Source organism: Poromitra crassiceps, assembly GCF_964638095.1.
Source record: "Poromitra crassiceps genome assembly, chromosome: 11".
NCBI lineage: Eukaryota > Metazoa > Chordata > Actinopteri > Beryciformes > Melamphaidae > Poromitra > Poromitra crassiceps.
The window spans coordinates 45,193,150-45,203,006 of record NC_139643.1 but is presented as its reverse complement, the minus strand read 5'-3'; the positions used below and the strand labels follow the sequence as shown (position 1 = coordinate 45,203,006).

General features: G+C 44.4%; 1 pseudogene across 1 annotated transcript; it reads left to right on the top strand.

The window, feature by feature from the left end:
• The first annotated feature begins 3,792 nt into the window (after nt 1-3,792).
• LOC310785051 (E3 ubiquitin/ISG15 ligase TRIM25-like) lies at nt 3,793-5,410 on the top strand (annotated as a pseudogene). The gene has a single exon. The product of its transcript is annotated as an E3 ubiquitin/ISG15 ligase TRIM25-like (transcript).
• The last annotated feature ends 4,447 nt before the right edge of the window (nt 5,411-9,857 follow it).

The following is a 9,857-nucleotide window of genomic DNA, read 5'->3' as shown; positions in this document are numbered from 1 at the left end:
TCTCTCTCTCTCTCTCTCTCTCTCTCTCTCTCTCTCTCTCTCTCTCTCTCTCTCGCTCTCTCTCTCTCTCTCTCTCTCTCTCTCTCTCTCTTTTCTCTATTTTTTACTCCGTACATTTATATGATCAAGAGCCTGAAGGACGGAATATATTTTGTTCATCTTGACGTTGACTGATCAGATGCTGCAGTCTGAAAAGTGGACAAGCTCCAGATTCTGCTATTTATAGATATAGCATGACAGGAGAGTTGGATGTAGTTATCACGCCCCTCCCCCCACACTGTTTTATAGCAGAAGATAAGAAGCTTTGGGTGCCCATTTGGAGACTATCAGTGAAACCACTTAGGATATTATGTGTAATCAAAAGCATCTTGCTTAAAGGAAAAGTTTACTCAAAAATGATCATTCTGTCATCATTTACTCGCCCTCAGGCCAAATGAAACACAGGTGAAATGCATTAGTCCATATAACACACAGGGAGGCTGCACGAGTTTCAAAACCAAAACAGCCAAATAATCACACACTGGTATCTGTTGTTTTCCGATTTGAGGCTTCAAAATTGGTGTTCAACAAGCTCCTTAGAAATAAATGTCTCAAAGACCAAGGAGCTAATCTTACAAAACCATAAAAATTCAATGCAGCCAATAATCGTCAATGGACAGCAGTCTTACCTTTAAAGCAAATACTGATCACATTTAAAAAAAAAAAATCACAACGCCTCCACTCAACAATTTTGGAGTAAGCCAAAACATTCTAGAAACTGTATATAAGAGCCTAGTGGAAAGTATTTTATCTTTTAATATGATTATGTGATATGGCAATCTGAACATTAAATGGAGAAACAAGCTGCAGAGAATAGTGAATATGGCCTCCAAGATCCTAGGGAAGCCACAGAAGCAGCTAAGTAGTCTGTACGATGAAATAATTAGAGGTAAAGCTGAGAGGATCATTAAGGACCCCTCTCATCCACTGTTCAGTGAATTTGAACTTTGACCCTCAGGGAAGCGTTACAGACTACCGATGGCAAAGAGGAACATCTATAAGAAGTCCTTTGTCCCAGATGCTGTCATGGCAATAAATAAAACGGATGCGGTAGATACTGAAAGATGGCAGAGCCAGAGAGGGAGCCACTGGCAGTGATGTTCAGAAGATTCAGAAGATGTTCAGGTTTTATTGTCTGTTTTTGAATATTGTGCCCCCTTTCAATGTGTTTTATAATAAACAATCAAAATGAGATTTTTTTTGCCTGCCTATTTGTTTGGTGGAAAGTTGTTCTTTGACATGAAGTTGATTCAATGTGAGAAAAAAAGTAGCTTTGATGTAGCAAGCTGCTTTTGCCATGTTGCTTGTAGCTTGGCTTGCTACATTTCTCTGGGGGTTAGCTTCAATGTAGTTTAGCTATATTTAATCCAGAGTAATTGATAGCTTAGCTTACTACATTTTCCAAGTAGCTTGCCCATCACTGTGAGGATGTAACATTGTAACAGGGAGGAGACTTCACATTGACAGAGCAGACAGGACGCTGTCATCTCTGATCTCAGCTTCAATACACGTCATCATCTTCCTTCAGGCTTTAGCCATGTGTCACTCCAGGGCAGCACAGGCCAACATGGCCGTCATACACACACTCGCCAACTTTTCCAATGCGACGACTGACGACGCACGATTTGCAGAAGTGGGGTCTCGAGTCACATCACGACGTGTGTTTATCCGGCTCGCTCTCTGGTGTGAATCACAGCAGCTGCTCTATACTGAAGCACACACACCACGGTCAGCATATGACTGTGTCTGATGATGACACACAGTGTGCCATTATGAACTGCATTACAGAAATGCAATTACATGCAATTACAGAAAGCATACTTAAACTCCCTTCAATCTGCCCGCCCAGTCATCATGCTGCTCTGACTCTACTCTTCTGCCTTCTAGTTCCCCAATATGAGAATCGACCTCCCGTCCCGACTCTATTTGCTGCTAGAATAACCTGAAAACATCTTTTCCACAAATACTTCATGTTGTAGTTGACAACGTTGCACCTTTTTCCTCTCTTGTCTCTTTGGTTTTCTTTGTTATAAAGTCAGTTGTTTACTGACATCACCGTAAAGCAGAGGCTCTCAAATGTTTTTCAGCCAAGGACCCCTTAAGGCTTACAAGATAGAAAATATACCGGGGACCCCCTCACTCTGATTTGTGATTTTGGGCTAAACTTAATTGTTTCCACGGTAACGTGCTTGACATTTAAATTGATAGGTTTGTTAGATTAGAATGTAATCCATGAACCATTTTAAATTTAACTTAAATTTAACCAGGCTTTGGAACTTTATTTTGAAATGTTGCACTTAAAGGGATAGTTCGGTTTGTTTGAAGTTGGGTCCTATCAGCTAGTCACATACACCAACGTAATTAGGTACAGTGTTCTGGACGCTGAGCGCAGTGTCTAACGAGATCCGGCACCCAGAGGAGCAGCCTCGCGCAGCCTCACCAGCTTTTTCTCTCTCAGTACTGGGGGTCAACAACTAAAACTATAACTGTAATTTAGCCACCTAAAACAACGCCCACCTAAACAAATCGATATCCATGTACATGCACGCTCTATTTTGACAATTTTCAGCGCTTTACTTTTCCGCAAAACAGCAGTTTCATTCGGCACTGCTTTTTCTCCAAACCGTACAACTACCGTGTTCCTCCGCTAAAAGCCAGGTCAGAGCCGCAGCACTGGATTACTCCGCAGTTATTTGGGGGTAGGCTATTTTATTTCTCCCGGTTTGAAGACACAACAAATAGAATACACGGACGAAAATATGAGTGATTTTGATAGCGAGGATGATATGCCATTCACCTTGGTGACAAGAGGATACAATTATGAACCAGAGAGAATACAGAAGAGGAACTTTTGCAGAGAGTGAACAGGCAGAAAGATGCGCCTGCTGCCTAAATGCCTGGGTGCCCTGGCTGCTGACCTTATTCACCATTCCCAGGATAAATTGTGGAAAACGACCCAGACCAGAGAGGCCAGGTGACTTGTTGTCTCTAAAGTAAGTCAGTGTTTTATTTCTCTTCTTCCTGTTTTGTAAACCGCGGCTCTGTGCTCTGTGCTGGCTTTAGCGGAGGAATACGGTGGTTGTACGGCTGGGAGAAAAAGCAGTGCCGAATGAAACTGCTGTTTTGCGGAAAAGTAAAGCGCTGAAAATTGTCAAAATAGAGCGTGCATGTACACAGATATCGATTTGTTTAGGTGGGCGTTGTTTTAGGTGGCTAAATTACGTTTTAGTTGTTGACCCCCAGTACTGAGAGAGAAAAAGCTGGTGAGGCTGCGCGAGGCTGCTCCTCTGGGTGCCGGATCTCGTTAGACACTGCGCTCAGCGTCCAGAACACTGTACCTAATTGCGTTAGTGTATGTGACTAGCTGATAGGACCCAACTTCAAACAAACCGAACTATCCCTTTAAAGTGAGGGGGATAAGGGGGGAGAGAGATTGATTTTAAGTTTGTATTTAAACACACACTGCCTCTTTAACGCTCCTCTTCCTGGAATAAAGCAAAGCCTGATAACCCCTCCCTCAAACACAGCCAGTTCTATTCTCTCCACATATTTCCTGTTCCTCCCCTTTCACAGATCTGCCAGTTTAAAGATGGGTGTAAACATGCTGTGAAGTGCAAGAGCTGACCAGCCCATTCACTGCAGATCAGCACATGAACATGAAGAAAACAACAGATGTTTGGTTTGGAGCAGAGCCCCGCTTGGTTCAGTTCAGTGGAAGTGAACCTATCTGACTCACTGTCACTGAGAAGTGAAATGGCACAGCAAGGAATTCAGCTGGACGGGGAGAAATTCTGCTGTTCGATCTGTCTGGATCTACTGAAGGATCCAGTGACTATTCCCTGTGGGCACAGCTACTGCATGAGCTGTATTAAAGACTGCTGGGATGAAGAGGATCAGAAGAAAATCCACAGCTGCCCCCAGTGCAGACAGACCTTCACACCGAGGCCTGTCCTGGTGAAAAACACCATGTTACCAGAGTTGGTGGAGGACCTGAGGCAGACCGGACTCCAAGCTGCTCCTCCTGATCACTGCTATGCTGGACCTGAAGATGTGGGCTGTGATTTCTGCACTGGGAGAAAGCTGAAAGCCCTCAAGTCCTGTCTGGTGAGTCTGGCCTCTTACTGTCAGCAGCAGCTCCAGCCTCACTATGATCCATTAAAGAAACACAGGCTGGTGGAAGCCACCGTGAAGCTTCAGGAGAACATCTGCTCTCGTCACGACGAGGTGATGAAGATGTTCTGCCGTACTGATCAGCAGTGTATCTGTTATCTCTGCTCCGTGGACGAACATAAGGGACACGACACAGTCTCAGCTGCTGCAGAAAGGGCAGAGAGGCAGAAAGAGCTCGGGGTGAATCGGCAAAAAATCCAGAAGAGACTCCAGGGCAGAGAGAAAGACGTAAAGGTGCTTCAACAGAACCTGAAGGCTATGAATCTCTTTGCTGATGAAGCAGTGATGGACAGTGAGAAGAACTTCACTGAGCTGGTCCGTCTCATTGAGAAGAGAAGCTTTGAGGTGAAGCAGCAGATCAGATCCCAGCAGAAAGATGAAGTGAGTCGGGTTGAAGAACTTCAGGAGAAGCTGAAGCAGGAGATCTCTGAGCTGAGGAGGAAAGATGCTGAGCTGGAGCAGCTCTCACACACAGAGGATGACATCCACTTCCTACACAGTTACCCCTCGCTGTCACGTCTCAGTCAATCTACAGACTCACCCAGGATCGATACCCGTCCTCTGGCGTACTTTGAGGATGTGACTGCAGCTGTGTCAGAGGCCGGAGATAAACCTAAGATCTCACTGACCGTGACCGAAGTGGATGTTTTATTGCCACAACCAGAGCTGACTTCTTACAATATTCACGTCAGATCACATGGGATCCAAACACAGCACACACAGGGCTGTTATTATCTGAGGGGAACAGAAAAGCAACACGCATGAGTGAAGAACAGTCATATTCTAGTCACCCAGACACAGACAGATTCACTTACTGCTGTCAGGTCCTGAGTAGAGAGGGTCTGACTGGACGTTGTTACTGGGAGGTGGAGTGGAGCGGGAGGTAGCAGTCTCATATAAAGATATTTGCAGAACAGAGGATGAAAGTATATTTGGAAACAAAGACAAGTCTTGGTCATTAGATTGTCACAGTAGTAGTTGTCACTTCATACATAAGAGTATCGTAACTTACATCTCAGGCCCTCTGTCCTCCAGAGTAGGAGTGTACCTGGATCACAGAGCAGGTATTCTGTCCTTCTACAGCGTCTCTGAAGCCATGACTTTCCTCCACAGAGTCCAGACCACATTCACCCAGCCTCTCCATCCTGGACTGATGTGTTTTTACCCTGGAGCCACTGCTGAGCTGTGTAAGCTCAAGTAGACAGGACTTATTAAAGCAACTGTGTGTGTGTGTGTGTGTGTGTGTGTGTGTGTGTGTGTGTGTGTGTGTGTGTGTGTGTGTGTGTGTGTGTGTGTGTGTGTGTTTTCTCTCCATCTTTGTGTGGGCGGGACTGATGTCTTTTTCCAAGTTGAATTTTCTGTTCATGATGTTTGATTTCCTGTAGGTGGCGCTCTTTTCTTTGCGATATATCAGTGAGTGATAGCGAGTATCCAAACACATGTATTCATATGAAAACATAAACTGTTGTGTGGCCTATATAGTTCTTATTGTTGTGTATTTCTATTTTCTTTAGTGATTGAATGAGTAATCAAAGTGAATGTTTGCAAATATTAAAAAAAAAAATCCCCAAGAATGAATAAAATGTCTTCTGATTAATTCCAGGAAGTACATACATAACACTTGCATGAATGTAGAAAATAACGACTTTAACATCGGGGGTTGATATGTTCCAGTTGTCACCTTTACAGACACATGCGTTTACAGATGTTCTCTTTTGAAAACACCAAAAAAAGTGTAGGAATTTTAACTTTAAACTCATGTTGAAACAGATTATTTACTTGTTAAGATTAACAGAGAAATTATTAAACTTGCACTTTGAAATTATATCTGTGTTTTCCTGTGATCATTTGGTAAGAACATTATTCAAGCCTTTAACTGCTCTGCTCTGCATTGAAAGACACTTTTTAAGGGGAACCTGAGGAGGAATGCTGTTCCCCCTCTCGTTCTCATCGTTCCCTCTCAACGTTTACTCTGGGAACTCTGTTCCAGGCGTTCCCCCTCATTCCCATCACTGATTTTAACACACATTTCAGAAAAATCGCTCTTCACGATGTCAATAGAGCAATTGTCTTTGTGCCCTGGCATGTGGCCTTGTGCCCTAAAAGAAATTTGTGACCCTGAAGGCCACATGGCCTTGCCCCTAAAATGATGAAATCCCCCCCCCCCCCCACACTCCCTTACTTTGTTGCAGTCTATTTAAATATGAAACTGTGGTCACGTGACCTCAAGCAGTCTATGTAAATATGAAACTGTGGTCACGTGACCTCGAGCAGTCACGGCTAACGACAACATTTGTCATTTTCACACCCTGGAAAATAGTGTTGTTGCTTTTCTTGTGAGGATGGTCTGCACTGTGTGAGGATAGTCTACACTGTGTGAGGATGGTCTACACTGTGTGAGGATAGTCTACACTGTGTGAGGATGGTCTACACTGTGTGAGGATGGTCTGCACTGTGTGAGGATGGTCTACACTGTGTTAGGATGGTCTACACTGTGTGAGGATGGTCTACACTGTGTGAGGATGGTCTACACTGTGTGAGGATGGTCTGCACTGTGTTAGGATGGTCTACACTGTGTTAGGATGGTCTACACTGTGTGAGGATGGTCTGCACTGTGTGAATATGGTCTACACTGTGTGAGGATGGTCTGCACTGTGTTAGGATGGTCTGCACTGTGTTAGGATGGTCTACACTGTGTTAGGATGGTCTGCACTGTGTTAGGATGGTCTGCACTGTGTTAGGATGGTCTGCACTGTGTGAGGATGGTCTACACTGTGTGAGGATGGTCTGCACTGTGTTAGGATGGTCTACACTGTGTTAGGATGGTCTACACTGTGTGAGGATGGTCTGCACTGTGTGAATATGGTCTACACTGTGTGAGGATGGTCTGCACTGTGTTAGGATGGTCTGCACTGTGTGAGGATGGTCTGCACTGTGTGAGGATGGTCTGCACTGTGTGAGGATGGTCTGCACTGTGTTAGGATGGTCTGCACTGTGTGAGGATGGTCTACACTGTGTTAGGATGGTCTACACTGTGTGAGGATGGTCTACACTGTGTTAGGATGGTCTACACTGTGTGAGGATGGTCTGCACTGTGTTAGGATGGTCTGCACTGTGTGAGGATGATCTGCACTGTGAGAGGATGGTCTGCACTGTGTGAGGATGATCTGCACTGTATATAAGCCTGACTGTCCACACAGTTATTTGCAAGTGATGAGGTCGGATCTGTGTTCAGGCACCGTCAAGCTATCTGCATCGGTTGCCGTGGTAACGGCGTAGGCATGTGTACATACGGTAACTGATGGCAGGTTTTGCAAATATACGGAGCCAAAACAAAAAGCTGCCAACCCAGAATGGAGCTTTGCCTTCACGCCATCGGCAGAAACCAAAATGGAGACCAAAAGGTCACCGTTTGTTCTCCATTTTGGTTTCTGTGATGGCAATGCCGTGTGTGATGTATGGTTAGTGAAAAAGACAGTTTTGAAAACTGTGTTGATGGCCATGCGTGGTCGGACTGTGACGCACCTATCATACAATTTGAGTCTCATTTAAAATCACAGACTTGGGTCAAATCTGACTCCAAACTGGACATGCCAAACATCAGATTTGGGCAGTTTAAACACTGTTGTCAAGGTGGCTCTACACTGACAAACATGCTGTTAACACACATCTCTACACTGCACCCACGCTGTTATAACACACATTGTTCAGCATGTATGCACTAAGTGGGGTAAAGTGATTATAATCGGATTGCTTCTTTGGAGAAGTGTTGCTGTCAGCTTGCTCTCATGATTGGAGATGATTAAGTTGTAGACGTAACTGAATGTGAAGCAGCCCTGTTGTTGACGTGCTGTGACGGTGTAACATATGGCTGCTATAGTCTTAAATTGGATCACTCAGATCTTAATGTGCTGTGGCTGGAAAGCTCAAAATGTCTCATTCTAACACGATGCAATGACAGCACTGTGACATCGCGTTGGCGGCTTTTGAAGAAAAGTGTACTTTCTTCCTCATACAGAAAAGATCACCAGCTGTCAAAATAGTAATTATACTTGATGAAACATTGTATTTACCTTGTGAATATCATGTGCTGCCTCTCATGCTAAATTAAGCATCCTCCCTTTTTGTATTTTTTGGCACTTTTTCTTAGTTGTGCGCTTATACGTCAAACAATAATACCAATATGAGCTTGATCGTGTTATTGATGACAGCTTTAATGAGGCACCTAGTAACTGTAATCACTGTTGCCAACCTGGCGAGTTTGTCGCTATATTTATAGCGACTTTTCAGACGCCCCCCCGACGACTTTATTTCTCAAAAGCGACTAGCGACAAATCTGGCGACTTTTTCTGACCATGGGAACCAACGTTAAAGGAACAGCTCACCTTAAAATCCAAAATACATATATTCCCTCTCACCTGTGGTGCTATTTATCCATCTTATATCGTTTTGTGTTAGTGGCCTGAGTTTTGGAGATATCGGCCCCAGTTTCTGCCTTCTCTCTAATACAATGGAACTGGATGGCACTTGGCTTGTGGTGCTCAAAGTGCCAAAGAAATACATTTGAAAAACTCAACAGGAATGTCTCTTTCCAGAAATCATGACCCCGTTACTCAAGATAATTCACAGACCTTGTTATGAGCAGTTTCATGGAGGAACTATTTTCTTTTGACCGAACTACACCCGCTAGCTGCTAGCTAGTTCCTACATGAGACTGCAAAAGAAAATTGTTCCTACATGAAACTGCTCACAACAAAGTCTGTGCATTATCTTGAGTAACCGGGTCATGATTTCTGGAATGCTGTTGAGTTTTTCAAATGTATTTTTTTTGGTGCTTCGAGCACCACAAGCCGAGTGCCATCCAGTTCCATTGTATTCAAGAGAAGGCAGACATCTCTGCGGCCGATGATGTCCCCGATGAGGCACCCGGCAACCCCCCCCAACCACCACCTTTTTTACCTCAGACCATGGAAATTCAATCTCATGTGGAAGCAACATATCACAGATTTTCTCCGGCTGTACCCCAGGACAAATTCCATCTGAAATGACCTACTGTATTTTCAGTTAACTCAGGAAAAAAAAGGCCCATCTACTGTAGATCGGCATCTGATGCTTCACGCAATTACCGAGTGAGACAGCCGGCGTCTGGATTACCAGGGCCACGTACGGCCCGGACCGCAGGGCCGCGCAGCATCGCTCTTTAGATGAGATGACACTTTATCGATCCCCACGGGGGAAATGAGTTCGCCGCTGCAGCAGGAGTAGCATTCAGCTGGGGACAAAAAGACAAATAGCCGACAAGCTCCCAAAGAGAAGAGACAATAAGCAATGAAGGGAAGCCACAGTGAATTGAAGTCGTGAGTTTTGTGCTTGGCAAAATAGGGAAAATGGTGAAGAAAGAAAAGAGTTGCGGGAGCTGCTTGCTGCATGTGGCATTATTATTATTATAAGGACACGGAGCCGCTGGAAGAAGGTTTTATTGTTTATTATTTGGATGGCAATGATTGCAATGAGAAAAGGAGCAAATATTGATGGTTCAAACTGAATGAACTATTTTAGAAAAACAGCCAAAACGTCGCCACCGACGAATGTTGCCCCCTCAGAATTGTGGCTTGCATGACGCCCCCTGGCTGCACTTGACCAGATTG